The 27,550-nt window shown below is 33.5% G+C and overlaps 1 protein-coding gene across 1 annotated transcript in view; it reads right to left on the bottom strand.

Moving 5' to 3' along the window:
* The window catches only part of LOC114330751 (cGMP-dependent protein kinase, isozyme 2 forms cD4/T1/T3A/T3B), a 1,273,893-nt gene extending 1,266,614 nt beyond the window's left edge, over positions 1-7,279 (bottom strand). Inside the window, exon 1 of the mRNA XM_050655748.1 lies at positions 6,918-7,279. The gene's annotated coding sequence lies outside the window, so the exon portion shown is untranslated. The remainder of the gene's footprint in view (positions 1-6,917) is intronic.
* Between the last annotated feature and the right edge of the window lie 20,271 nt (positions 7,280-27,550).

Below are 27,550 nucleotides of genomic sequence, written 5' to 3'. Positions count from 1 at the left end.
TTAAGACTTAATAACTCAGTTAAAAATTATTATTATGAAAGTCAGAAAGTGACTAAATCAAAGTTAAAGCCCCCCTTCATGATCCTGAAGAAATTTGTGTCATTAATTTATTACTAAGCTGTTATTTTTAATTATTAATAATGAGTGGTAAGATCGTATTGACGCGGCTGTAAATTAAGTGCGAGTGAGATGCGCCATTGGACTGCCTGAACGGCATCTCTTTCGCACTCATCATGGATGGCCGCCTAATACGTGCATGTCGCTCATTATTTTTACTTAAAAATAATAGCTTAGTAATCAAATAATGACAAAAAATTTTTCAGGATCTTGTAGGGGGGTCTTTAAACTTCGATTTAGTTATTTTCTAACTTTAATAGTAATAACTTTTCACCGAGTTATTAAGCCTTGAAAATCGCCATTTTTCGTTTTTTTCAATTTCAAAATGACCTTTTTTATCCAGAATGGTCCAAAACACCTAAGAAAAATTTGTTTCGGCCAAAAATATTGATTTTTACAATTTGATTAAAAAAAAACTTAAAAAAATTTTTACCACTTTTCGCGTGGGCGACTTCTTGAATCTTATTCTGGAATGTCTCACGAATGTGATTATGCAAAAAAATCTCATGGGAATATTTTCTCCAAAGAACCCGCCGTTTTTGCCTTGTCTATTAGAATTTTTCCATATTTCACTATGCTACAACTATTTATAAAAATATGGCACCAAGACAGATATGGAAAAATAAACAAAGAATGGAAAAAGAGGAAAGACACCACCACAACAAAAAATACGACACCGTAGAAAAGACAAAGATAAAGAAGATAAACTGCACGTGATTTTTTTTTTACTTTTAAGTTACTCTTAGCATTAACTATGAGCGCGTGTAAGTACCGGATTGTATAGCAATTTCCAGTCACTTTAGGTCAAGAAGTCAAAATTTGACTAACAAAATAGCACAAAATTAATTCCTACGTTTCCTAGACAATTGGGACTGAATGTCAGTACCTTGGAGGAACAGTTAAAAATAGAGGAGCCGAAGAGAGAGAAATATATAGATAAACGGTTGTTGAAAGATATCAAAGCAGCAGGATCATTAAACGCACTGTTAAAGGCAAAAAACGTTTCCAGGCTAGCCAAAATTAGAACTTTTGAAACAATAGTGATACCTTGAAACAATAGTTGTATGCATGTGAAACTTGGAGAATAAAACAGAAACAAAAAGAGATTTTGGGAGAGGAAAATCTGGAGAAAACATTAGTGGTATAAAGTAGGCTAACAGGGAATGGCATAGAATGTAGAAGAACAAACCAGGAGCTAATGGAGATGTATCATAATCCAGCCTTCTGCACCTTCCTTCTGGAGGAATAAGTGGTTTGATGCAATCCGGACTGACCGAAGAAATAAGAACAAAGGACTGGAGATAACAATTAAAGGACCGGAAAAAGTGGAAGAAACTACTTAATAATACCGAAGTCAAGGGCATCTAAGACCTGAAGTGCTGTTATTATACACTAAATTAACCGGACACCTTAAAAATGGATCTTTTTTGATGTCTCGAATTTCCTAAACCTGTTGTCCGATTTAAGTGATTTTTTTAATATGTTATAGCCTTATTCTTTAACAATATTGGTGTAATAGTATTGTTGATAAACAGTTAAATTTTCTTTGTTTATCGGGTGTACCAATCAAACTATGTTTTTTTTTTCTCAAAGTTCGCATCACCCTGTGGAATATTCTAGCACATTTAAAATACTGAAATTAAAATCCAACTATAGCCTCATGTTTTCTCAACATTTTGTTTTTTGATTCATTCGCTTACTAGTCCAGGGTAATAAGGATTTTCTCGGGACACTCAAAGATCCAGGTAACTGATTACTTTTTTAGTTATTGTAGACCTATAGAAAGAAAACCTACCTGTTTCCTGCCTAGAGTTCGCGTCCGTTTTTTAATTATTAACAATTTAGTGCAAAAATCGCGATTTTTCGATTTTTTGCACTCCATTCAAAAACTAAATAAGTAGTTGACATAAAATTACAAAATTCAGTTTTTTAGAACATTGAAAAACCTTCAAAATGCCGATTTTTGAAAGTTAAAAAGTTAATTTGTTGCTACGCAACCTGCAAAATAAGTGAAAATCGTTATTTTTTAATAACTTTTACTAAAACTACCTTAGAACTTTAGTGTTTCACCCAAAGTTGGACATTGGGGTACTTACAAACCTTCAAAATTTGAGACCGATCCATTAATTAGTTTAAGAGTTATTCTATTTGTTTATCCCAGAGCAGGAGCGTCATTTGAAATTTTGTTTGGGGGGGGGCAAGCACTATATATATTATACATTATATATGATGTTATGATGAATATTGATGTATTTTTTGTAAATTTCGGTCATTTTTTAGGGCCAGGGGGGGGGCAAATGCCCCCCCCCTGGACGCCCAAATGACGCCCCTGTCCCAGAGACCTTTATTTTGCAATAAGATAAGACAGAAAATAATGAAGATAGTGCAATTCTGAGTATGCCAAATGAAAGTAGAAGAGTGATAGTAGCAAAATGTATTAAAAAAAAAAAATTAACATACTCAAAAATCCTAATGCCAAATTTTTAAAATTTTGTAGTTTATAAACATTTAGAATAACTTTAAAAATGTCCGTAGAAACAATATTTTTATATGTACAGGGTGTCCCGAAAAGATTGGTCATAAATTATACCAGACATTCTGGAGTCAAAAATAGTTCGATTGAACCTAACTTACCTTAGTACAAATGTGCTCATAAAAAGTTGCAGCCCTTTGAAATTACAAAATGAAAATCGATTTTTTTCATTATATATCGAAAACTATCAGAGATTTTTTATTGAAAATGGACATGTATCATTCTCATGGGAGGAGCATCTTAAAACAAAATTATAGTGAGATTTGTCCAACCCATAAAAATTTTATGGGGGTTTTGTTCCCTTAAACCCCCCCCCCCCAAACTTTTGTGTTCGTTCCAATTAATTCATTATTGTGGTACCATTAGTTAAACACAACGTTTTTAAAACTTTTTTGCCTCTTAGTATTTTTTCTATAAGCGAGTTTTTATCGAGATGCGGCTTCTTTTTTAATATATTTTCCGAGATATTTTCATACAAATTTTATGGGGGTTTTGTTCCTTTAAACCCCCCAAATGTTTGTGTACGTTCCAATTAAACTATTATTGTGGTACCATTAGTTAAACACAGTGTTTTTAAAACTTTTTGCCTCTTAGTCTTTTTTTGATAAGTCGCCTTTTATCGAGATGTGGCCTCTTTTTCAAAATATACCCAAAAATGTACATTATAAATACATTTTCAGATTATAACATGTCTCTATAATCGTACAATACACATATACAAATATGTGGTCGATTCGACAAATATTCAAAATATCTCGATAAACACTGGCTTATAGAAAAAGTACTAGGAGGCAAAAAAGTTTTAAAAACACTGTTTTTAACTAATGGTGCCATAACAATAATTTAATTGGAACGTACACAAAAGTTTGGGGGGTTTAAGGGAACAAAACCCCCATAAAATTTTTATGGGGTGCACAAATTTCACTTTCATTTTTTTTATGATGTTGCTGCCAGAAGAATGCCACATGTCTATTTTCAATAAAAAAACTCTAAGAGTTCTCGATATATGAAAAAAAATCGATTTTCGTTTTGTAACTTCAAAGGGCTGTAACTTTTTTGTGTGCACTATTGTATATAGGTAAGTTAGGTTCAATCAACCTATTTTTGACCCCAGAATCTGTTATAATGTATGACCAATCTTTTCGGGACACCCTGTATATTTGAAAAGATAGTATTTAACACGAATTTTCAAATAAAAAAATTTAGCCTGGGCTCATTTGGGACAAAGTTAGCCATATGTTTTTTTTAATTCACAGCTACTTAATTTGTTTATAAGAATTAAGAAATCTCATTAATGCCATTTTAAAGAATGGGATTTGTATTTTTTCTTAAAAAATTTGCACAAACATTATACCTTCACAGCACCCTCTACGATTTTTCAAAAATGTAGTACAAACGATTACTAGACTCGGGGGAATCTACAAATCCAGCGAGTTAAAATACCGAAAAAGCAATTTCAAACGAATATAATTTGCTGTATCTCCGGATCAACTCAATGGATTTTGATCTTTCTTTTTTTAATTGGTATGTAATTTTTACGTACATTACAAATATGCAATTTGTTTATAAATTTATTAATTAATAAACAGTCTAATTTGTTTAAACAATTCTTGAAAAAATATTTTTTTTACAAAAATCTATTTTTTTAATCATAGTATCATTAATGATCACAGAAAAAGTTTAAGTACACTTTAATAAAAACATGATTTTTATTATATAATTATTTATTGAAGATAATTTATTTATTAAAATATACCTTAACTTTTTCTATGATTAATAGGGATAGTATGATTACAATCATGGATTTTTGGGAAAAAATTATTTTTTCAAAAATTGTTTAAACAAATTAGACTGTTTATTAATTAATAAATGTCTAGACAAATTGCATCTGTAATGTACATAAAAATTACATACAAATTAAAAAAAGAACGATCAAAATATATTCAGTAGATCCCGAGATATAGAAAATGATAGCAGTTTTAAGTTGTTTAAGTTGTTTTTGAGCTCGTGCATTTGTCGGCTCCCAGCTTACCCTTTACTTACCACGACTAGTCACTAATTAAACTACATTTTTAAAAATTCGTGTAAAATACCAGCTTTTCTAATATGTAAAATGACTTTTTCTACAGACAATATTTTAAGTTATTCTAAATGTTTTTAAAGTACAAAATTTCACAAATTTGGCATTAGGATTTTTGATTGACTATATTAGATAATCTTTTTATCGTATGTATATCGATATCAGTAAATTTTGATAGTATCAGTTTTCTACTTTCATTTGGCATACTCAGAATTGCCCTATCTTCATTATTTTCTGTCTTATGTTATTGCAAAATAAAGGTCTCTGGGAAAAACAATTAGAATAACTCTTAAACTAATTAATGGATCGGTCTCAAATTTTGAGGGCTTGTTAAGTACCCCAATACCAACTTTGGGTGAATCACTAAAGTTCTAAGGTAGTTTTTGTAAAAGTTATTAACAAATAACGATCTTCACTTATTTTGCAGTTTGCGTAGCAACAAATTAACTTTTTAACTTTAAAAAATTGGCATTTTGAAGGTTTTTTAATGTTCTAAAAAATTAAATTTTGTAATTTTATGTCAACTATTAAGCTTTTGAATAGGGTGCAAAAAATCTAAAAAATCGCGATTTTTGCACTAAATTGTTAATAATTAAAAAACGCGAAACGCGAACTCTAGGCAGGAAACAGGTAGGTTTTCATCCTATAGGTAAACAATAACCAAAAAAGTAGTCAGCTGCTTTGAGTGTCCCGAACATGGTCTATTTCTAGCTTATTACCCTGGTCTATACGTTAGCGTTAGACCATAAAAAAGTTAGGTACTTTAACAACTAGCCATGTTTTTCATCAATACAGGGTGTTTTTAAAAAAGTATGGCAAATTTTAATGGGTAATTCTGCATGAATAAATAATGACAGTTTGCTTTATAAACGGTATGTCCGCAAATGCTTCGTTTGCGAGATGGGGGTTTTGAAATTTTTCTTACAAACTGGCGATTTATTTATTGCTTTAGAACCGGTTGAGATATGCAAATGAAATTTGGTGGGTTTTAAGAAGTAGTTATTGCACATTTTTTGACATATGATTAAGAATTTAATATTCACCATTGGCGCGCCTAAGGGTAATATGACGGCTCATATTACCCGTATGCCTGCCAATGGTGAATATTAAATTCTTACTTGTATGTCAAAAAATGTATAATAACTACGTCTTAAAATCCACCAAATTTCAGTTGCATATCTCAACCGGTTTTAAAGCAATAAATAAATCTTGAGTTTGTAAGAAAAACATCAACACCCTCTATCTCAGAAACGAAGCAATTGCGGACATAGGTTTATAAAGCAAACCGTCATTATTTTTTCATGTAGAATTGCCCCTTAAAGTTTGTCATACTTATTTAAAAAGACCCTGTATTGATGAAAAACATGGCTAATTGTTAAAGAAGGTACCTAACTTTTTTATGGTCCAACATAAGCGAATGAAGCAAAAAACAGAATGTTGAGAAAACATGAGGCTATAGTTGGGTTTTAATTTGAGTATTTTAGAAATGCTAGAATATTCCACAGGGTGATGGGAAGTTTGAGAAAAAAAACAGAGTTACATTGGTACACCCGGTATACAATGAAAATTTACCTGTTTAGCAACAATATTATTACAGCGATATTGTTAAAGAATAAGGCTATAGCATATTAAAAAAATCACTTAAATCTGACAACAGGTTTAGGAAATTCGAGACATCAAAAATGACCAATTTTTAAGGTGTCCAGTAAATTTTGCACTCCAGTGTATATTATCACACAACTGCAGTTGTATCTCATGGTTTAAGTAAAGGGCGATAAAAAACTGAAAATGGAATCTTTGAAGAACCAGATTTTATTTCAACTGAATACACTAATTTTTTTCGAAATTATGTAAATTGTTTTTTTGCTTTAATTTAGTACAAGTTTAGTACTAAACGTACAGTTTAGTACGTTTAAAATATCTTATAAACTGTATTAATTAATGTAAAATTAAGTAGGTGTAGGTACCTATACGTAAAAAAGAATTAGTTCAATAATAGGAAATAGTTATCATAATATAGCGAACATTAGGTGTAGCTGTTTATTTACTTATACATTTATAACGACATTAACTAATCAGTACCTCCAACAAATTAGAACTTTTCATTAATTAGAATTGAATTACAAGTAGGTGTAGAGTCAAATGTCAGACAAGTAATCATTGATATTTTTAACTGTTTTTACTTACCATAAAATAAAGTCACCTCTATATAATAATCCTTATCTGAAGACGACACACAAAAAAGAACTAATCAAGGAAGTCTTCAATTAAAATAACTAACAGAAAACACGTGTTTTGTATAGCGAAATAAAAACAGACCATAAACAAACTATTTTAAACGCGAACCCACGTGGACGAACTGTCACTTTAACTATAAAATTTTCCTTAACTATAAAACTAACTACAAACTAAAAACTAACAACAATTCATAGAAAACTTTCACATTGTTCCATTCAGAGTAATGTTAGAAAACGTTAGACATGTTTTTGTTGTTTAGAAGATGAGCACAACAACAACTGACAACTGCCGGTCGTCGTTCCAAGCACCGTGGTTAACGAAACACTGTTGCCGTGTGTCGTGTGTGAGTCGATTACTGGTATTTTCCTTGCAGATATCAACGAAATTCTGTTTGGTGATAATAAAAATATTATTTCACGAAGGTCAACCTATACACTATTATGAAAGCAGGAACCAATATAAAAATAGAAAGGCGAATTATATTATTATTATCGGCTGGATTTAAAGAGCAATGTATTTTTAAACTAATGGCCAATGGGATAGGTGTGCTGGATCCGTTTTGGAAAATAATCGGAGGTCGGAGGTTAAATGTGTTTTTAATTAAGCAATTAAGCAACTTTATTATTTTAGTTATAAGCAAATTAGTTAAAAGACGGCAGGAAAAGGGTAGTAGATTTCTATAGCTTCTGTAACTAACTGATAATCATCATCATCATGCAGGCCCGGTCTGGCTCCATTGGAGGCCCTCGGCTAGATGGTGATTTGAGCCCCCCCCCCCCGGAAATAGAACGAGGACCATGGGGTCCTCTCACGGCAACAATAGTTAGCCTATGTTTGCTGCATGCGGCTAACGTGGTTTTAAATGCTTTTAAATTTTTAATAATTTGGTTGAAATTGAATAATTGCTAAATATTTTACAATGCAATTTGAAGATCTTAGCGATTCTATTTTTTTAGGTAATACTGTACCTCTAAATGACATTGTATATCAACAATCCAGAGGCTAAAATGATTAAAATATTTTACCTTTACATCAGCACCAAATTTTAATTTATTAATAAATGTAACTACTTCAAAAATCAATTTTAAATGCAGTACTGTTTAAGAATGGTTGACTAAAACAGAACGATAGTTAAATGAAAGGTCAACTACTAACATGACAATAAAAACACAATGAAAAACGCTGCATTTTACATTAAACAAAACTTTATTGCAACACTCTAGTGTACATTGATACTAAAATATGGCCTAGTGTCGATAAAAACACAAGGCAAAAAAACGCTGCATTATATTAAACAAAACTTTAATGCAACGCCCTAGTGTACGTTGATACTAAAATATGGCCTAGTGTAATAGAAGTATAAGTATAACATAAATAATTATTACATAAAGAAGTTAAAAAAAAATGTGTTAACCGTATAAACACGACAAAAATTCCTACCATAGTGATAGTAGCCTTATCAACGATTGCTTAGCCTATCCCATCAGTTTTCTTTTAAGTTCGTCACTACTACTGGCCACGACATTAATGATTTCTTCTTTGTCGATGTCAGAAAACAAGTCTCTCTCTATGTTCATAAAAATAAGGCTAGACATAAGGTCTTGGCCTAAACTAGCCCTAAGACGATTCTTTATTATTTTTAGCTTAGAAAAAACACGTTCACATGTAACCTGTTCACATGTAACATGTAACCTGTGTACGGGTATCGTTAGGATAAATTTATAAACTACATATAAGTTAGTGAACAATCCTGATCCAGAGAGTTCAAGAAAAACTGAGAAGGCACATGACAAACATTTGAAACATTTTTTGCTGTCATTGCAGAAACCACGAAAATTGTCTTGTTCTGATTCAGGTTCCGAATCGAGTTCACGGTCTTTTAAAATTTCTTTTGCTTTGTTTGATTCTTCGTCTGGGATCTGTTCATCTTGAGTGTTTACAACTTTTATGAAACTTTTGTACTGATCTGCAAATTGTTTAAGTTCTATTAATAATATACTTCTTTCAACATTGCAAAGTTTTGAGATACAAGAGAGGACTCCAGCCGGAAAGTCTTTAATCGTCATTATGTCATTAAATTTTCTTGGATTTAACCAAGAAAAGTCCTCTAAAATTTCTCTGTTTGGGGAAAATCTTTCTTCTATGCTTGTTCTAGCACAGTCTAACATATTGAAAAATACATGCTTGAAATGTTGAGCTGCTGATATTTCAGGAGCATCATCACTTGATTGTTGCCCAGGCATTCGTTTTTTCTTTGAAATTCTTCTTTCCGTAAAGTCCAATTGTAATTCCAAATCAATATTGCTATCTTCCAATTTACTGTTAACAGCAGTCGCATACTCTTTTGTTTTCGTGTACAAAAATTCAAAATATTTGTCATTTCTTTTTTCATTGATCTGTTTAAGTAGTGTTTGAACCAAATCCCAAGCAATAGCGTAGTCCAATAGCGGCGCTGTCGAGTCCCTACCGCTGAGCGCTGAGCTTAAGCCGAACGGTGCGGCGCGGTGGGATCGGTGACTACCTCGAGCACCGAGCGACTTACTATTACTTTTTTATTATACCTCGGTAACCTAGGGGTTACCCTTAGCTGTAATTTAATAAAAAGTAGGATTATTGTTTATTTAAAATTGTTTTTGCTGTATTACGTCGCTGTGAAACAGTAAAACAAAATAATTTTTATAATAAAAAAACTTTTGTTTACTTGAATTTTTTGGCTTTTGGAGGCCCCCTTGAGCCGGAGGCCCTCGGCAATCGCCGACCAGCCGCCCTGGCCAGACCGGGCCTGTCATCATGGCATCTACACTCCTAGCGGAGTGATTGCCGCTCTCTCTGGGCTCTTCCGATTCGTTTGTCGCGGTGAATCAATCGCGTTTTACAATTGGTTGTGTGACTTGGCATCTTCTACAATTTTCCTCCATTCGTTCCTGTTTTTGCTTCTGGTTACTCATTCTCTAACTCCCATCTTCTTAAGGTCCTCCACTATCTGGTTCTCCTATCTAGTTTTTGGGTCTTCCTCGTGGTCTGCCTGATACAGGTCTCCATTTGGAAATTTTCTTGATAACGGCTTCTAGATTCCTCCTTTCTATATGTCCCATCCATCTGAGTCTCTGTGCCTTGAGAAATCTGACGATGTCTTCTCATTTCAGAAGTTCTCTTACTTCGTGGTTCATGAGTTTTCTAAATTTATTATTACCTAAGTTTAGTGGTCCTGCTATCCTCCAAATTATTTTCCTTTCTAGGATTCTCAACATTTCTTCCTCTTTCTGTGTCAGACACATTACTTCAGCACCATATGTGATTACTGGTCTAATTGCTGCTTTGTAAACTTTCAGTTTTGTATTCTGAGTAAGCTTCTTATCTTTGAGGAAGTTACTGTATTTCCAGTAGGTTCTGTTTCCTGCCTGGATTCTTTTATTAATTTCGATTCTTCTATCATTAGTTCCATTAACTGAGACTTCAAGATATTTAAAATGTTTTACCTTTTCAAATTCATATTCACCAATATTTAAGCTTATCATATTAACTGGGTTTTTTGAGTATATTAGGTATTTTGTTTTGTTTTGATTTATTTCTAAACCCCTTTTGGATGCTTCTTTGCATAACTTCATAAATTCTTCCTTTAAACTGTTTAGGTTTCTGCTAATTAATACTATGTCGTTAGCATACGCCACAAATTGCGACGTCGATGTTATAATCGTACCTTTTATTTCTGTAGCTCTTATTGTTCCTTCTTTAGCGACATTAAATAGTGGCGTTGATAGAGAGTCGCCTTGTCGTACTCCACTTGCTATTTCTATATTTTTGGTGATTTCGTTATCTGTAATTATTGCTGCAGTCGATCCTTTCATTGTCATTTTCGTAAGCTTTATAAGTTTCATTGATATATCTAGGTTCTTCTATTAGGTCGGGTCTTGTTAAGCTGTCAAAGTCTATGAAAAGGATGTGTAAGTCGATATCATGTTCGTAACATTTCTCAATTGACTGTGTGATTATGTGAACTGCGTCTATTGTTGACCTTCCCTCTCTAAATCCGTGCTGGTAATCTCTTATCTTAGTTTCAATGTGTTTTGAGAGTTTTGTCTGATTAATGATGTCAATATTTTGTAGCAGCTGTTTAACAATGTTACTCCTCTATAGTTGTTACATTTTGTGGTGTCCTCTTTCTTAAGAATCGGAAATATCCATCCAGTTTTCCATTCTTCGGGCATTCTTTCTTCTTCCCAAATCCTTATTATTAGGTCGTATACATATTTTAGGTTGTAGTTCTTCTCCGCCTCGTTTTATTAGCTCATTTGGGGTTTCATTTGGGCCTGCTGCTCTCTTTTGTTTTAGATTTCTTATCACACGTAAAAAGTCATATGAAGGCTTTTCGATTTCGATTTCATCATCAAGGTTTGTTTTTTTGTATATTCGAGAGAACTTTCTCTCGCCTTAAATAACTCTTCGTAGTATTTCTCCCATATTTCGGCAACAATCTTAACTGTTGGTTTCTTCTTGTTTTGTGATTTTATATATTTGTAAACTTTACATTATTCTTCCTATTTACTTCCAACTCTTCTATAACTTCATTAATCCATATCTTTTTTTATTTGTACAGCATTTGTCTGTGTATTTCTTTTTTCTCCTATACTCTTCCAGATCTTCTTCTCTACCTGTCTTCAGTCATTTCTTTCGAGCTAGGTTTTTTCCCTGGTTGCTGTTTTGCAGTCTTCGTCATACCATTCTTTTTGCCTTTTTATTTCTTTGTATCCTATTACTTTTTCTGCTGCTATCGAAATGTGACCTTTTATTTCTTTCCACGTTTCTTCTATGTTATTAGGGCTCTAAACTTTTAAATTTGCTTCAAACTCTTTAGAATAATCTTTCTGAACAGTATCCGAATCTAGTTTCCTTACATTCCAATTTTTTCTTTTCGTGAATTTCATTGTGTCTTTAATTATTTTCATTTCTATATTTCCTCTTACTAGGAAGTGGTCAGAATCTGCATTTGCACCACGATACGACCTGACTTCTTGAATTGTTCTCCTCCACTTTTTTTAAATCAAAATATGATCGATTTGATTACCCTCCGTTGATCCTGGTATTAGCCATGTTACCTTATTTTCTTTTTTGTGTTTGAAGTGTGTGCTCATTATAAATATGTCTGTTGCCGCTGCTAGGTTACAAATCATTCTCCCATTAGTTTTCGTAATTGTGTGGAGAGTTTCCTTACCAGCTATGTCCTTGTTTACTAACTGAAATAGTTATCTTAAATATCAGGGAGAAACACTCTGTCGATGATTGCACTATCCACAGGAATTTTAAAAGAAAACGTGTTTAGGTACACTGTAAACTCACCGACACGAAAATCGGGCATATTTTAAATTTTTGTTGAAAATCGTCGAAATACACTTTATTTTTTATGGTAACTTTATCGACGATTAGCATTCTCTGAGTGAAGTTTAAAACTGTGTTTTATACAGAAAATGAGTGCGAAAAACTTTTATTTAAAGAAAACTATACAAACTTACAAATTAGTAGAAACTTGAATCAAATAAAACAAATTGGTCCTTATTCAATTATCTTCAAAAACAAAATAAAAATAATAAGGAAAACTATACAAATTACTTCCCGATTTAATTAATACCTCGTATTAATTATAATAGCCTGTATATAAAAATAGCCTTCAGTTAAAACATAATTCTGTGGAATTGTTTCCCATTCTTCTAAAAGAGCCACATTGAGTATATCGTACCTATATCTAAAGTAAGAGGAGTAGGCATCCGGCTTTGAATACTTCTACCAAGCCTGTCCCAAATATGTTCGATGAGATTTAAATCGGGACTGTTAGCTGGCCATGGCATGTTGGTAATATCAACTTCACTTAAGTACTCTCTGACTATGTGTGCGGCATGAGGACGTGCATAGTTGTGCTTCAGTGTGAAGTTTTCTCCAATAAATGGTATTAACATACATATGGAACAACCTAATTTTGCAGTACCTACAGCTGCATATAATATATGCACCTATCGGCAGTCAGAGATTCCCTAGGGACAAGGTACAATTCTGTACGCGCCTCCGAAGATATACAAGCCCACACTATATTGACCTTAAAAACTTACTCTAGGGCTACAAGTGCACTAGGCATATCGCTCACCATCTTTTAACCAGACCATCCGGGGAATGTAGACAAAATCTCAAATCATCGATAAATATTACATTTCTCCAGTAATTGGATCCCAATCGCAATGTTTCCCTAGCGAAATATAATCTGGCTACGCGATGTTCCCTGGAAAGTTAGTGTCGTGTAGCGGGTCTTAAAGCATTCTGATTAGTCTCATTTAACCGTCTTCTAATGGTTTGTTCACCAATATTTACGTTTCTGACATATTTAAGACTGTTTCTAATCTCGATAATACATAATACGATAATCACGATTTATTAGAACTGAGGACACTGTAAAACGCTATTCATGAGGAGCAATTTTTCTCTGTAGACTTGTTCCAGGACGTCGGGTGTAAGCTCTTGTCTCTATAAAACGAGCAAATATACGCTGCACTTTATTACTACGTAAAACTAAGTATCAGTTAGCTACGTCAACTAATTTTAACATCAATATTCCGGAATATCATAGAATCAACAAAGTGAGCAAAAACAATTGGAAGTGCGAATTTCGCCTTCCAATGCAGTAGTGATGGCAGCAAAATATAACTTATAATTTTAATATAGACCGGAATACAGTGATGAGCGCGCTAATAACCGGCAAAATAACCAAAGATGGAAAACATAATACGTTGTGATATAATAAAAAGAGATGAAGCTGGTAGAGATGTAAAATTATCGACAGGAACCTATAAATTTACATTACATTACATAGTTTCCCACCTTTAGACATATCGGAGGAGTATGACAGTATGTATGTGACAGAAGAAATTTTATAAAATTCTCTTTTACAAAGAATGTCTGGGTAATATTCCATTATTACTCCCTTTACTTGTTTTCACGAGATGGGGTACTCGGTTAGAAGCACAATTTTTTTATACGGGGTATTTTCAAGGAATAAAATGTTTTATAGGATACCTAACTAACAGATTCAATTTCAGCAACTCTGGAGTAACGTAAACGCTTTGTTAAATTATCTAATCTAACTCACAATCTAGCATACATAAGTTTAAATTTTAAATTCCTTGTTGGGCATACAAAAAAAATTTAAAAAAAAAATGATACTTTTTGAATTAGTCGATTTGACTAATCATAATAAGAAATCTTTTCGTATAGTTAAAAGATGTTGTAATCTAATATTCAACTATAATTATTATTTTTGTAACGTTGCTGAAATAAATATACGCAGTCTTCAAGGGACGCCGACTTCCCAAAATCATCAAAGTTAATTCGAGACACAGAACTCTTACGTAAGTGTGGGTGTCATGTTACATATGAATGTGAGTACTGTGTTATAATTTTTGTTTGGCATTCAGTCTGTTCCAATATTTTGTAGATAAAACATCTCTTCTTTGTATGTATTATTGTAATAATTCGGTTCGGTTAAAACAAAAATAGTTTATATCTTTATTTGTACCTTTTAAAGAAAAGGTAGGCATATCTGAAGAAAATAAATTGCAATATGTTTTAAATAAAAACTGAGCCATCCTGCACCAGATCACATCAAAGTGATCCTGTACCAGACCTCGAACTACTGCCTTCCAACATAAACAAATAATTGGACTTGTAAGTTCTAGCTGACCGAAAGTAGAACCGGTAGTCGATATTTGAACTCTTTAACTTTGCGTCGATTGATATAAAATGATTTCACTAATTTTGAATCATTTTTACTAAACTTTCGGCCATAACTGTTTAAACGGAAATGACTTGAATCCGGAACTAAAGATTTAAGCTCGACTTTTCAATACGCTTCGACTGATATGTCACATGTACTATTTCTGCGACTATAATGTGGCACTTCCGGTTAGAACTTTTTAACCGGAAACGATATAAAAATTAAAACTATACATTTGTTCTTATCTTGCTAAGGCACGTTGAATAATATATCGCTTATACCATTTCGGTGATTTTAATACGGTAATTTCAGTTGCAACTCTAGAACCGACCCGTGTTGAGCTGCCCCCCACTTGCAAAAATTAAAAAACAAATAGCCCTGATTTATGAGCTATTTATGAGCTTTCATATTCCGCAAACTAAAAATTTTGAGCTCGTTCCACTGAGCAGGAATTTAATACTTTAGTGGGGGCGCTGAGTCAGCCCCCCCCCCACTACTTAAAAATAGGAATATTGAATCGGTTTTTGCGGCAGAATTACGAGCTATTTATGAGCTCTTGAAATTATATAGTTTCGATTTTTGAGCTCATTCCCTTCACCCCCAAACAACCCTTTAATTGATTTAACTTAAGAGAAAAATGCTGAGAAAACTTAAAATATATCGTATTGCGGATATAATTCCTATAGCTTATATACTCTATAAGAATAAACTATTAAAACACGTGCATTTCGATTATTGAGCTACAACCCCTTCGCAAGAAAACCACCCTATCTTCCCGGCTTAAGAGAAAGTTGTACTTAAAATGCATTAAATTAATTATTTGGCGACTACATATCATTTAATAATTTATAAGCTCCCAAATTACGCGCATTTAGATCAGTAAGTTTCAATTTATTTTGTATAGTGCAGTCACTGAAGGTAAAAATCAACGATTACCTTCAATTTCGGTGAACCTTCATCAATTTTCACGAAAATTAGTCAGTGGTTAGAGGATACCTCAAGACAAAGGTGACATGGTACCACCTTTCGGCTTTACCCTGAGGGTGGATACCGCCCCTTCTCGGGGGTGAAAATTATTTTATAAAAAATAACTGCACAAATCTATAAAAGAACAAATTATAAGCAAAATTTATTATGTAAAGTTATTAAAATAAGTCAATACTTTTTAAGTTATTAATGATCAAATATTTTAATTATTCGTGAAAAAAATGCATGTTTGGAAGCGGTTTTTCGCAAATCACTGAAAAACTGTAAGTTTTTACAAAAAAGTTAATAGTAGTTTAATTCGTATAGCTTATATTGTAAGAATAAACTCTTAAATCACGCGCCTTTCGATTATTGAGCTACAACCCCTTCGCAAGAAAACCATTCCATATTCCCGGCTTAAGAGAGAGTTGTACTTAAAATAATTTAAATTAATTATTTGGCGACTACATATCGTTTAATAATTTATGAGCTTGCAAAATATACTCATCTCAATTATTGAATTGCCATTTTCTTTCTATAGTGCAGTCACTGAAGGTAAAAATCAGCTATGACCTTCGATTTCGGTAAATCTCCATTCATTTTCACGAAAATTGGTGAGCGGATAGAGGATACCACAAGAAATAAAATTAACAATAACAACTTAGCCGGGGGTATATGTCACCCCTTCTCGGGGGTGAAAATTACTTTATTAAAAATAACCCCACAAATCAAGAGAGGGACAAATTCAAACCAAAATTTGTTATATAAGGTTATTAAAATAAATCAATACTTTTTGAGTTATTAAAGATCAAATATTTTAATTTTTGTGAAAGAAAATGCATGCTTTAAAGCGATTTTTCATAAATAACTTAAAAACTGTAAGTTTTTACAAAAAAGTTTTCATCACTAAAATTGAAGCCAATAAAAAATATAATAAATTGCTGACTTGAAAAACCCTTTAATGTAAATTTAAAGTAAGTTATAGGTAATTAAATGTATAGTTTTTTCTGCGACTATTCAAATCTAAGGATTCAAGCTTAAATAACGGGAAAGAGATGCATTTTATAACACTTACTAAATACTTGTCAAAGTACTTAGAAATACCTATCAAATGAGCTCCAGAAAAAGTTGATAGCATCAAAATTTATACTCCAAAAATTTTTACAAAAAAATGATTTTTTTTAATCACTCTGTTAATTTTTATGATATCAGGCACATCCAACTATTTGAAAGGTAATTTCAAGAGCTATAAAAATGTATTACATTTAGGCCCGATATTTTATGTCTCGATTAACAGCCGGTTAGTTCACCGGGAATTAATCGTGACCTCTTTAGGGTCTCTTGCGTTGTAATAAATGCAATTATAAGTATTATTATTATTCTTATTTATAAGCATAATAATACTTGTAATTGCATTTATTACAACGCAAGATACCCTAAAGAGGTCCCGATTAAACTCCGGTTAATTAACCGGCTGTCAACCGAGACATAAAGTACCGGCTTAATCTTTCAAATACTTTATTTTTTAGGATAATAGGTGAAAGGGCTCCAGTTACATTGTTCTCGTAGTAAAATTTAAGCTTAAACGTTTCTATCTTCGTTATTTCGATTCCTACATAAATCAAAAGACAAGTAAAATCTTTGCTAATAAAAAAACTCAAATTTCGTTATCTATCATTTTTTACGTCAATCGAGTATTGTTGGAGTTATTATTTTAAATATGATCTAAAAAATAAAGTATTTGAAAGATTAAATGTAATACAGTTTTATAGCTGTATACTTTATAAGTATAAATTTTGATGCTATCAATTTCTGGAGCTCATTTTTGATACGTATTTCGGAGTACTTTGACAAGTATTTAGTACCTAAGTGTTATAAAATGCATCTCTTTCCCGTTATTTAAGCTTGAATCCTTAGATTTGAACAGTCGCAGAAAAAAAATATACATTTAATTACCAATAACTTACTTTAAATTAACATTAAAGGGTTTTTCAAGTAAGCAATTTATTATATTTTTTATTAGCTTTAATTTTAGTGATGAAAACTTTTTTGTAAAAACTTACAGTTTTTGAGTTATTTATGAAAAATCGCTTTAAAGCATGCATTTTCTTTCACAAAATTTAAAATATTTGATCTTTAATAACTCAAAAAGTATTGAGTTATTTTAATAACATTATATAACAAATTTGGCTTAGAATTTGTCCCTCTCGATTTGTGGAGTTATTTTTAATAAAGTAATTTTCACCCCCGAGAAGGGGTGACATATACCCCAGGCTAAAACCGCAAGTTCTTATTGTCAATTCGTGGAAATGAATGGAGATTTACCGAAATCGAAGGTCATAGTTGATTTTTACCTTCAGTGACTGCACTATAGAAAGAAAATGGCAATTCAATAATTGAGATGCGTATATTTTGCGAGCTCATAAATTATTAAACGATATGTAGTCGCCAAATAATTAATTTAAATTATTTATATATAAAGTACAACTCTCTCTTAAGCCGGGAATATGGGATGGTTTTCTTGCGAAGGGGTTGTAGCTCTATAATCGAAAGGCGCGTGATTTAAGAGTTTATTCTTAGAATATAAGCTATACGAATTAAACTACTATTAATTTTTTTGTAAAAACTTACAGTTTTTCAGTGATTTACGAAAAACCGCTTCAAAACATGCATTTTTTTCACGAATAATTAAAATCTTTGATCTTTAATAACTTAAAAAGTATTGACTTATTTTAATAACTTTATATAATAAATTTTGCTTTTAATTTGTTCTTTTATTGATTTGTGCAGTTATTTTTTATAAAATAATTTTCACCCCCAAGAAGGGGCGGTATCCACCCTCAGGGTAAAGGCGCAAGGTGGTACCATTCTTGAGGTATCCTCTAACCACTGACCAATTTTCCACTGACCAAGTTCACCGAAATTGAACGTAATCGTTGATTTTTACCTTCAGTGACTGCACTATACAAAATAAATTTTAATTTACTGATCTAAATGCGCGTAATTTGGGAGCTTATAAATTATTAAATGGTATGTAGTCGCCAAATAATTAATTTAATGCATTTTAAGTACAACTTTCTCTTAAGCCGGGAAGATAGGGTGGTTTTCTTGCGAAGGGGTTGTAGCTCAATAATCGAAATGCACGTGATTTAATAGTTTATTCTTAGAGTATATAAGCTATAGGAATTATATCCGCAATACGATATATTTTAAGTTTTCTCAGCATTTTTCTCTTAAGTTAAATCAATTAAAGGGTTGTTTGGGGGTGAAGGGGATGAGCTCAAAAATCGAAACTATATAATTTCAAGAGCTCATATATAGCTCGTAATTCTGCCGCAAAAAACGATTCAATATTCCTATTTTTAAGTAGTGGGGGGGCTGACTCAGCCCCCCCCCCACTAAAGTATTAAATTCCTGCTCAGTGGAACAAGCTCAAAATTTTTAGTTTGCGGAATATGAAAGCTCATAAATAGCTCATAAATCAGGGCTATTTGTTTTTTAATTTTTCCAAGTGGGGGGGGGGCAGCTCAACACGGGTCTAGAACCGGAAGTCCGAGGTAAAATTTCTCATCTTTAATAGCCTCCTTGCGTTATAACCCTTCAGTCAACACCTTAATTGTCATTCTATCTCTATTAATAACGGGGGAGTTATATTCGTGGTCAGACGGACAGACAGTAATGAAGCCGGAAGTATAAATTTGTTCTCGTCTTGCTAAGGAGCGTCGAATAATATATCACTTGTACTATTCCGGCGATTTTAAAAATTACTTCCGGTTGCATTTCTAAAACCGGAAGTCCCAGTTTAAATTTCTCATCTTTAGTAGCATCCTAGCCGACACCTTATTTGTCATTCTACCTGATATAATACTTGTGTTTAAGGACAGACAGACGGATGAGGATAATTCAACGTTTTCACATTTTTTCAAAATTGGGTGAAAACAACAATTTAAAAATGCACTAATAACTTCTGTTGATATTGAAAGAAGTTTTTTAATTTATAAACATTTATTCACAAACCGAATGTATTATTTTGTTACATATTCATACATTATTATTAGTAAAATAGAAAATTTGTTTATTTAAATTTATTAACTATAACGAATAATATTGCAAAAATGCGTTAATGTCAATAAGAATAATTCACTTTTTTACACGGATTAACAGATTAGATAAGTAGTGTGACAACAGCGCCTAGTCCAATTCAAACCGCGAGTCGTACACGTACACATCACCCCTTCTCTCTCACACTTACTTAGTTCTTGGACCATTTTGTTAGATTCCATCGAGTATGAATGTACATGTGATCGCGCTATCTGTGGATTCCTGCTCCGAGCAAAACTTGCGAACTAGGGGCAGAATGCAACAGGTGGTTGCGAGAATTTTAATTCTACGATCGGTCTTTAATAGGGCTTTTCATTCACAGTCATTTGTTTCGAGCTTCTGTCATATGTTGTATAATCCGTGCATATTAATATTATACACAGATTATACAACATATGACAGAAGCTCGAAACAAATGACAATCGATGAAAAGCCCTATAGGTAAAAAAGAAAAAAACACTCAGATGGATGATGGATGGTGGCGTGGATATTGGGGAGCAAGGGCCTAGTTGTAACAATTTTCATAAAATCAAATATATCTTGACAGCGATTTTCCCAATTATCGCTAATTAAACTCTAAACGCTAGTTTAACTCTTTATGAATAAAATTGATCTGAAAAAAGTTAAAAAGACTGGTATTTATTAATCAACTAGCATTTTACCAAAAAAGCGCATTGTTACAACTTAGCCCGCGCTTGGGGCTAGTTGTAACATCTAATGGGGCAGGTTGTAACAGTAAGAAAATTCAAATTTTTTGGTATATTTCGAAGATAATACCAACGTTAGTCCTGTTGAAAGATGTTGCTCGACTTAATAACGTGGCTCAGAGGTGTAACCAGGATGATCCTAAGAGGAAGGGGGTTACAACTACTTTGCGGGTATGGAATAGTAATGGTGTTAAGCGTGTAGAGCTCAAGTACATGCAAATATACTTGAGGGGGGGGGTTATAACCCCCAAACCCCCCCTGGTTACGCCTATGACGTAGCTTCCGTTGTTCTTAAAGGTAAATGTAGATTTCTACGCATAAAATTTTGGACTCAATCTGGACCAACTGTATAATTTTGATACCAAGAAGAAGTAAGTTGCTTAGCATTGAGTTTCACGGCACATTGGTAAGCCAGTTTTCGCATCCCCATGGGAATTACTCCAAAATATATTTCGGCGCACTTCAGAATATACGAAGCCATTTTACTTTCTTCTTCGGCTGTAAAAACTATTCCTGGTTTAGTATAGCCCACTTGTAGACTCTAATTGTTTTTCTTTTTTTTATATATCGGTATAGAGATTGACACAGTCCCAAAGTTTTACTTGCTTGTCTTATGCTACATTGATTATCTAAAACTTCCTCTGAAGCTAACTAGTAGACCTTACTTCCTGGCTTTGAGTTGCCCTTTCTGGTTTTCTTTAATATTGTCTCATTCTTGAGGAAAAAAATAAATAATACGTTTTTATATTGAAGATCATAAATTTAGTAAGATTCAGCGCAAGTTGTAGCATCTTACAACAAGCTCCAACGTTTTGTTACAACAAACCCCGTAGCACACTTTTGTATATTTATTAAAATAACTGTAAAAATAACTTCCTAATCGTAAAATCGTTAAGCAACATCAAAGTTTAACTAAATTTAGAAAAGAAATAAACACCGAAAGATTCATTTTCGTTTAAAACAGGGGTGGGCAAAAGGCGGCCCGCGGGTCGGATCCGGCCCTTTTGCTTACTTTATCCGGCCCGTTGAAAAATCCCGCAAGCTTTTTTTAAGAGCATAGGCGCAATGCTTTTTAAATGCATTAATTTTTTTCGAATCCTGAGAAAATTATACTGCCGACGGCCGAAAGTCCCTGAAAACTTCTACAATGCTATTTTTAGTAAATCGCAGGGGTGAACAAAAAAGAAAAAAAAATAGTGTGATTTTTAATTTCAAATATCTCCTTCAAAAGAAACTTTTAATTTATTCTAAGGGACTTTTGGCCTTCGGTAATAATGTAATCTTTCATTCTGCGTTTAAATTTTTCAAAAATATTTATTAGTTTTCTCACGATTCGAAAAAAAGGAATGCATTTAAAAATCATTGGTCCGAAATTTTGCGCCTAAGCTCTTAATCTCTTTTATGCGATTTTCTTGAAATCAACAGTATTAGTGTTTGTAGTGTTCATATAAATAATGTATCTCTATCTTCTGCTTTTCTTAAAAGCGTCTGTATGTTTAACCCGGTCCAGGCGCAAATATTTTTTGGCCAGGGAATTTGTCGTCTACCAGGACCCTTTTCCTTCCATTTTACCCTTCATAATCAGCTGCTGCAACAACTTACAACAACGTACTTATCATTTATTAGTATGTGCCCTTTCTTCTTGCTGTCCTTCTCCCTTTAATGATGGTCAAAGTTCTTTGTTCCTTTCCCATTCTGTGTAACACCATTTCGTTAGTAATATGATCGGTCCATGGTATTTTCAAAATTCTCCTAAAAAGCTACATCTCAAAAGCTTCCAGCTTTCTCACTAAGTCAGCATTAACAATCCAATAAAGAAGAATAGAGTGGACATAACAGTTTTATTATCATCCCGGTTTTTTATAGGGTTCTCCCAGTTTCCAGCAACGTCCGTCGTTGCATTCGTCAGGGTGAACGTTCCTTTCCGACATTGTCTTTTGAATGCCACCCAGCCAGGACTGTTTCGGCTTTCCCCTCTCCCTTCTTTCCTTAGCGTTCATTTTAAAATTTGTTTTGGCATCCTGTCGTTGTTCATTTCTTCTACATGACCATACTAGATCAGTTGACACCTTTGAATTTCGACTATGATGGTTGACTTGACCTAACATTTTACCATCCGATGTCAGATTTGCATATTGAATCTTTGGTTGTTCAGAAATTTCCTCATCTTCAAAAAGGCTGCTCTTGAATTTCTGAATTTAATTTTTTATCTGGATCGCTCTTATGGCTTAATGGATATGAATGATGAATATAATGGACCATATTAAAAGTTTCGTAATTTAACTGAGAACTCTAGGAATAATTAAAACGATCGAAAATATCTACCAGAACAATAAAAGTAAAAGTAGATTAAGAACTAACTGACCATAATTGAAGCTGAGAAGGGATAAGACAGGGAGATTCCCTGAGTCCTCTGTTGTTCAACCTGATCATGGACGAAATATTATAAAAAGTAAGAACAAAAAAAGGATACCAAATGGGAGAAAAACAACTTAAAATAATCTGCTATGCAGACGACGCAACACTAATCTCTCAAAGTGAAGATGATTTACAACGTATGCTGCACGAATTTAATATAACCGCTAGAAAATTTAACATGTCAATTTCCCCAAAAAAGACCAAATGCATGGTTATAACAGCAGATCTAATAAGGTGTAAATTAGAGCTGAAGGGTCAAATAATAGAACAAGTCATGGAGTTTAAATATCTAGGCATCACACTATGCAGCTACGGCAAACTCGAAACAGAAGTGGAAGATCAGGTGAATAAAGCAAACAGAGACGCAGGTTGCCTGAATGAAACAATATGGAGAAATAAAAACCTCGGAAAAGAAGTGAAAGGCAGAATTTACAAAACAGTCATCAGACCAATAATGACATACGCGTCAGAAACACGACCTGATACAGAAAGGACAAAAAGAATGCTAGAAACAGCAGAGATGAAAACATTGAGAAAAATCGATGGTAAGACGCTGTGGGATAGAGCTAGAAGTGCAGATATACGAAGGAGATGCAAGGTGGACAACATTAATAACTGGGTGAAAAGCAGAAGAGTAGAATGGAACAACCACATAAGCCGAATGACAACAAATAGAGTAGTAAGGACGGCGAGAGACGGTTCCCCAATAGGAAGACGATCAGTGGGAAGACCACGAAAAAGATGGAATGACAACTTACTGGAGGCACATTGAAAAACAGACAGAGTAATGTCTATATAAAAAGAAGAAGAAGAAGAAGAAGAAGAACTGAGAACAAATTGTTCGCATGTACACACAAGCAAGACAATTGATTATTACTATTATTTATTATTAACAGTCAAATGTATTTGTCCAAATGCTTTAAAATGATAATTATAGTATTTATGTCAAAAAACTTTCTTGGACGGAGAAAGACCTATAGGTCTCCGGCCCGGGAGACATTTTGAAAATTTCATTTTGGCCCGCGCTTAAAAGTATTTGCCCACCCCTGGTTTAAAACAATAGCGATAACCAAAATTTTATGAGTGTCAAATTTTATATTACCTCATGCAAATAAAGCACGTGCACAAAACTACTATTTGCAACAAACTATCGGAGGATGATTGACTAGACGGTGTCATTTGCAGGGCGATAAGATAATAAGATTGAGTCAGCTAAATTAGTTAAAAACGGTCAAATAACCTATGAAAAAGCCGTGTTACTACTTACCCCTGTTACAACAAGCCCCTTGTTCCCCTACATAGTCATGGTCATGACACAATATTAACAAATAAAAAAGTTTATTTTGCTTAGGAGATAATATATTCTAAAAACGAAATGAGAAACGAAATAAAAAAAATAACAGAACAACTGGCCCTGGTGGTATATCTTCAGAACTGCTAAAACAAGCTCCCTCCATAATACAAGAATTACAACAAATATTGAACAAATGCTTATTTGACGAAAAAAAAATCCGAAGAAATGAAAAATGGGATACTTAAGCTCCATACATAAAACGAGAAACAAATAATAGCCAATACTTATAGGGGAATATGCATTACACATTACACCTTATGTGGGTAGGTTGTATTTTAAAATCATTAACGAAAGGATGAAGGAAAAGCTGCAAACCCCCGCCCTCACCTCGGACACTCAGATGATAACATATTTTTTATAAAACTTATTCTTATTCGGTTATGCCTGAGATTAGACTAGACTAGGGCATTTAGAACAGAAAACATTCAGAAGATGACGTGCCTTAGACTTAGCAGAAACTCAGGGCACAAGGTTCAGTGCCGGATTAACCATTAGGCAAAGAAGGCAGTTGCCTAGGGGCCTCTGCTCCAAAGGGGGCTTCGTGGGACTCAAAATGAAAAAATTCAAATATCGCGCAATACCATAAAAGTGATGGTGGACGTATAAAACTATACTTTTGTTCACATAGAAAGATTATGTGAGAAAAAGTAGCTAATAAATGCCGTTTGGTAGAAGGAACAGAACTGCCTGTCAGTCTGCGCGGTTTCTTAGAAAAGGACATACCTATAGGATTATGGAATATCATAACCATAACTGAAAAGTACGAAAATTTTGGATTGGGAAAGTTTCTTCAGAATGTAAAAATCTTGATGGAAGTTCTTCAGCATCAAAAACAAATTTTTAAGGAATTACGAGATTTTTTACACAATCTATGGTTTTTTTGAAGACATATCAGTGGAACAAAAATTAAAAGAGATTGGCTAGCGTACTCTCTCTCTCAAATGGAAATGTTTATTGTTTTCCATGTATTATTTTTGGCGAGCATATCACAACGTTCACAACAGGATGTTCGGATTGGAAAAATGCTTCTCATAAAATGAAGTCACATGTAGAAAGTCAAGCTCACCGATCATGTGTGAAAACACTCATCGACAGGCAGCGCCTCAGAATTGAATTGACAGCTCTTTGGAAATTTAATTTAATTAAGAGCGAAATTACTAGCTGCAAGTTCTGAAAAGAGTAGTCTCTGTGGTTAAGTTTCTATCGTCCCGCGGATTAGCGTACAGCGTACGATCCTTTTTTAAGGTCTCATTTAGCTAAGTATGTGTGTGTTCAACACCAGGTTAGTCTCATATTGACCAGTTGACTATTATATTAAGATATGTTCGTTCATCTCATGGTAAAGTGTACGAGTATTTTCTCACATTCATACCCATAAGTAGCCATACTGGAGAAACTATTTCTTCTGCTGTTTTAAACGACTTTACTTTTTAAACGACTGTGGCATAAACGATAAGCGGAGACAATCATACGACAATTCAGTATACATGTCAGACAAATACAATGGTCTCCAGACTCATTTATCTAAGATAAACAAACTTTCAATTTACATTCCTTGTGCCGGACACTCGCATAATTTAGTTGGAGTAAGTCCTGCCGAAAGTTGCGTTGGAGCAATGTCGTCTTTTGAGATTGTTCAGTCCGTGTTCAGCCTCTACCTACCGTAGGGAAGTTAAAATAAAATGCTTAAATTAAACTCCACTCACTAAGCAATCCCATTTACCACGATCTAATCCTTAAAAGCAGCACTAAATGGAGTGAAAGAGCTAATGTAACAAGAGCTTTGTCTAAAGGTTACATACAACGCCTTTAAATCTGCTCTTCATACTCTTGCTGAAGACATTAATCAGAAAGCTGAAACAGTTCATGAGGCTAAGTGTTGAAAGAAATGTCAAAAAGAGAAACATTCATAATGAATGAGTTTTGAGCAACAACTTTAGAATGCATCAACGCTGTCAGTAAATCATTACAGAGAGAAAAGATTGAACTTCAATCTGAAGTTCAGCTTCTAAATTCACTTTTGGAGTTCTTAAAATTACAAAGATATAATTTTGCTTACTACGAGCAGAAGGCCTGCGATCTACATCATCTAAAATACTCTGAACATTCTGACGAGAGTAAACGAACGCGAACAAGAAAACTATATTTGGATGATGCTAATTCCAATAAAGTTTTTCTACAGGGTGGAGAAAAGTTAAGGGTTGAAACGTATCCACCAGTTTTGGATCAGATAATTACTGAACTGAGTCGTTCGTTGACAGCGTACGAGTTAGTGAACTCATATTTTATACGCTGTACTTAAACTGCCGCAAACGGTCTTGCACTATAATGCCGTTAACAGCTATGACGTCATTCGTTTGACGGCATTTTCTTCGGCTGCCGTTTGTTTTCACTGCAGTTCAGCATATATACACGTGGTTAGTTAATGCACGAGTTGACGATTCTCTTATCTTATTTTATTATACTGCCCGTCTCAGTATATAGTTATAAGCGTTATATTTATACCTAATTGTTAATTATTGTGGGAATAATAAGTTTGAATTTGGAAAACTTGAATGACTTTGGTAAGTGTCATTATTGGGCGTCCGTTCGTTTTCTAAATAATGGTGCTTTTAGTTAGGTTAAGTATTGCTACAGTAGGAAAAATGAAAGAATACCCATGAACGAACATATAAAACACGCTGTATTTTCCTGTCACCATGTCACAAAGGAAATGGCCAACGCAAGTACATGTAATAATTATTATTACATGAACTTGCGCTGGTCAATTTTCTTTGTGACACGGTGACAGGAAAATACAGCGTGTTTTATATGTTTCGTAATGGATAAGAGAGAAAACAAAAGTAAAAAATGTAACTGAACATATAACAGGGTTAAAATGGAGTTTTGAGGGCCACAATGCGAGACAGGAAGATAAAAGATGGAATGCTGAAATACAAAACTGGAGACCGTGGACAGGAAGAAGAGGAAGAGGAAGACCTCAGATGCGATGGAAGGACGATATTGTAAAAGCTGCAGGAACTAACTGGAAAAACGCAGCCAAGGACAGACGGAAATGGAAAGATTTGGGGAAGGCCTATGTCCAAAGTTGGATAGAAATGGGCTGAAGAGGAAATAATGTACGTAGTTTAATGGCTCAGTTGAGAATTTCAGCCTATAATGTAATAAATGGCGACTGTTTATCGAGTGGTCAAAGCTTAGCTTGAAGCATTGATTATAAACACACACATAGATACCTCACTCTAAGGTAAAAACGAATTCAGTGTTAAACTCCGCCTAT

Source organism: Diabrotica virgifera, chromosome 7, assembly GCF_917563875.1.
Source record: "Diabrotica virgifera virgifera chromosome 7, PGI_DIABVI_V3a".
NCBI classification, from domain to species: domain Eukaryota; kingdom Metazoa; phylum Arthropoda; class Insecta; order Coleoptera; family Chrysomelidae; genus Diabrotica; species Diabrotica virgifera.
This window is presented reverse-complemented; position numbering and strand designations above follow the sequence as displayed.